Raw genomic sequence first — 4,411 nt, 5'->3', positions numbered from 1 at the left:
CCCGGGCCAGTAGACTATTGCTCGGGTCCCCTGGTGGGCGGCGTGGAGATGCCGAAGGATTCTCTCACGGAGGGATGGGGGAACCACGACACGCCGTCCTGTGCCTAGACGGACTCACAGACCGATGACAGGCTCGCCAGGGCGGGGTCGTTGACGTCAATCCCACCCTCCTGCTCGATAAGGCGGAGGAGGTGGCCAAGGCCCTCGTCAGCCGCTGTCTCCCGTGCGAGGAGGGGCCAAGAGACGGCACCAAGCTCTCGTGCATCGTCAGGGATGGAGGCCATGAGTGCTGATTCCACTGCGTCAGGCCCGCTCGGCAGCCCCAGTGAGATGCCATTCGTCGAGCCCGAGGGGGAAGGGTTCCTTGAAGTGGCGTCAGCGGCATAGTTGCTCTTGCCAGGCAGATGCACAATGTCGAAGCGCCACGGGAGGGTGCGCTGCTTGAGTCTAAATAGACGCAAGTTCGTAATCTCATCCAGCGTGCGGTCGCCAAAGATCTTCACCAGCGGCTTGTGGTCGGTGACCACCACGAGGTTGTCGTACCCCTGCGTGAAGTACCGCGTCTGTTTCAGACCCCAGGCCACGGCCAGGGCCTCTCCTTCGACAGCCGCATAACGCTGCTCCGCAGGGGACAGGAAACACGACAGATTCGCTTGATTGAAGTCGCCGGCTACGATCATGGCTGCGTCCGGATGTTTGATCTGATGGCTGTTTAGATGGACCTGTAGCTCCGCCAGGGCCCTGGCGGTATTCGCTTGGGGAGGGATGTACACCGCCGTCATGATAATGGCGGTGAATTCTCGGGGGAGATGAAACGGGCGACATTGAATGGATAGATGTTCCAGGTCCGGGGAGCATGAACGGGAGAGTATCTTTATCTCCTTAGGGCTAACCCAGCTGTTGTTCGTAAGGAGACAGACCCCCCCTCCAGTACTCTTACCGGAGGCTTCTGTACGGTCCGCTCGGAAGACGGAGAAGGAATCCGAAGGAGAGACGTTGTGATCCGGAGTTGTTGGTTTCAGCCATGTCTCCGTGAAACACATGATGTTGCAGTCCCTCACATCTCGCTGGAATCGAACCTGTGCCTGAAGATCGTCCATCTTATTATCCAGCGAAGGTACATTTGCCAGCACAATTGATGGAATCTCCGGTCGGTAAGCAGAACTTTTTAGCCTAATTCTGATTCCACTTCTCCTTCCCCTGTGTTTCCGTCTTGTCCTGCCCGCCTTTTCCTTTGTCCTCTTCTTTGTCTCTGTCCCGTCTGATCTCCGATGGCCAGTCTTGGCAAAAAGTGTATGTTGTGTATGTCATAAATGTCACTATGAATTGAAAATGGGGGACCCTGATGTAAACAAGACAAACGTCTTTCTCTGGTCTGCATCCCCTTAACAATTGTGTGCATTGAGCTGTACTGTATTGTACCCATTCTGCAATCTGTTAATAAAGTTTTCATTCATTCATTCACAGATCCTGTGCAGCAGTGGTGGAGGGAGTAGACCTGTAGCAGACAGAGACCGCAGACAGACAGACAGACGGACAGAATGTAATAAAATATAAAGGAGAAAGGAGAGGAGCTAATGGCTTCATGACGCGTGAGCGGCCAGCCTTCCCCAAGTCTGTTGCCGGGACGTTCTTGAAGACCGCAGAGGCGGGGAGGAGGGACACAGCTGTGGATGATCAGCGTCCCGGGACCAGAAGAGGAGAAGGTAGAATCAACTGTCTTTATTTACCCATCTGCCAGTGCCCAGTACAACCAGTCTGACACTGTTGACCACTAGGAGCTGCCCAGTACAACCAGTCTGACACTGTTGACCACTAGGAGCTGCCCAGTACAACCAGTCTGACCCTGTTGACCACTAGGAGCTGCCCAGTACAACCAGTCTGACACTGTTGACCACTAGGAGCTGCCCAGTACAACCAATCTGACACTGTTGACCACTAGGAGCTGCCCAATACAACCACAGTCTGACACTGTTGACCACTACGAGCTGCCCAGTACAACCAATCTGACACTGTTGACCACTAGGAGCTGCACAGTACAACCAGTCTGACACTGTTGACCACTAGGAGCTGCCCAGTAAAACCAGTCTGACACTGTTGACCACTAGGAGCTGCCAGGTACAACCACAGTCTGACACTGTTGACCACTAGGAGCTGCCCAGTACAACCAGTCTGACACTGTTGACCACTAGGAGCTGCCCAGTACAACCAATCTGACACTGTTGACCACTAGGAGCTGCCCAGTACAACCACAGTCTGACACTGTTGACCACTAGGAGCTGCCCAGTACAACCAATCTGACACTGTTTACCACTAGAAGCTGCCCAGTACAAACAGTCTGACACTATTGACCACTAGGAGCTGCCCAGTACAACCACAGTCTGACACTGTTGACCACTAGGAGCTGCCCACTACAACCACAGTCTGACACTGTTGACCACTAGGAGCTGCCCAGTACAACCACAGTCTGACACTGTTGACCACTAGGAGCTGCCCAGTACAACCACAGTCTGACACTGTTGACCACTAGGAGTTGCCCAGTACAACCACAGTCTGACACTGTTGACCACTAGGAGCTGCCCAGTACAACCACAGTCTGACACTGTTGACCACTAGGAGCTGCCCAGTACAACCACAGCCTGCCACTGTTGACCACTAGGAGCTGCCCAGTACAATCAGTCTGACACTGTTGACCACTAGGAGCTGCCCAGTACAACCACAGTCTGACACTGTTGACCACTAGGAGCTGCCCAGTACAACCACAGTCTGACACTGTTGACCACTAGGAGCTGCCCAGTACAACCACAGCCTGCCACTGTTGACCACTAGGAGCTGCCCAGTACAACCACAGTCTGACACTGTTGACCACTAGGAGCTGCCCAGTACAACCACAGTCTGACACTGTTGACCACTAGGAGCTGCCCAGTACAACCACAGTCTGACACTGTTGACCACTAGGAGCTGCCCAGTACAACCAGTCTGACACTGTTGACCACTAGGAGCTGCCCAGTACAACCAGTCTGCCACTGTTGACCACTAGGAGCTGACCAGTACAACCAATCTGACACTGTTGACTACTATGAGCTGCCCAGTACAACCAGTCTGACACTGTTGACCACTAGGAGCTGACCAGTACAACCACAGTCTGAGATTGTTGACCACTAGGAGCTGCCCAGTACAACCAGTCTGACACTGTTGACCACTAGGAGCTGCCCCGTACAACCAATCTGACGCTGTTGACCACTAGGAGCTGCCCAGTACAACCAGTCTGACACTGTTGACCACTAGGAGCTGCCCAGTACAACCACAGTCTGACACTGTTGACCACTAGGAGCTGCCCAGTACAACCAATCTGACACTGTTGACCACTAGGAGCTGCCGAGTACAACCACAGTCTGCCACTGTTGACCACTAGGAGCTGCCCAGTACAACCACAGTCTGACTCTGTTGACCACTAGGAGCTGCCCAGTACAACCACAGCCTGACACTGTTGACCACTAGGAGCTGCCCAGTACAACCAGTCTGACACTGTTGACCACTAGGAGCTGCCCAGTACAACCACAACCACAGTCTGACTCTGTTGACCACTAGGAGCTGCCCAGTACAACCACAGCCTGACACTGTTGACCACTAGGAGCTGCCCAGTACAACCAGTCTGACACTGTTTACCACTAGGAGCTGCCCAGTACAACCACAGTCTGACACTGTTGACCACTAGGAGCTGCCCAGTACAACCACAGTCTGACACTGTTGACCACTAGGAGCTGCCCAGTACAACCAATCTGACACTGTTGACCACTAGGAGCTGCCCAGTACAACCACAGTCTGACACTGTTGACCACTAGGAGCTGCCCAGTACAACCAGTCTGACACTGTTGACCACTAGGAGCTGCCCAGTACAACCACAGTCTGACACTGTTGACCACTAGGAGCTGCCCAGTACAACCACAGCCTGACACTGTTGACCACTAGGAGCTGCCCATTACAACCAGTCTGACACTGTTGACCACTAGGAACTGCCCAGTACAACCACAGCCTGACACTGTTGACCACTAGGAGCTGCCCAGTACAACCACAGCCTGACACTGTTGACCACTAGGAGCTGCCCAGTACAAACACAGTCTGACACTGTTGACCACTAGGAGCTGCCCAGTACAACCACAGTCTGACACTGTTGACCACTAGGAGCTGCCCAGTACAACCAATCTGACACTGTTGACCACTAGGAGCTGCCCAGTACAACCACAGTCTGATGAACAATACCACTTACCTTTAGCTCACCTGGGTGTCTCTCAGTGTCATCTATACCATCATATACTCAGAACATTCTCCTGGGTGTCTCTCAGTGTCATCTATATCATCATATACTCAGAACATTCTCCTGGGTGTCTCTCAGTGTCATCTATACCAT

This window comes from Notolepis coatsorum, assembly GCF_963971535.1.
Source record: "Notolepis coatsorum genome assembly, chromosome: 2".
NCBI classification, from domain to species: Eukaryota; Metazoa; Chordata; class Actinopteri; order Aulopiformes; family Paralepididae; genus Notolepis; species Notolepis coatsorum.
This window is presented reverse-complemented; position numbering follows the sequence as displayed.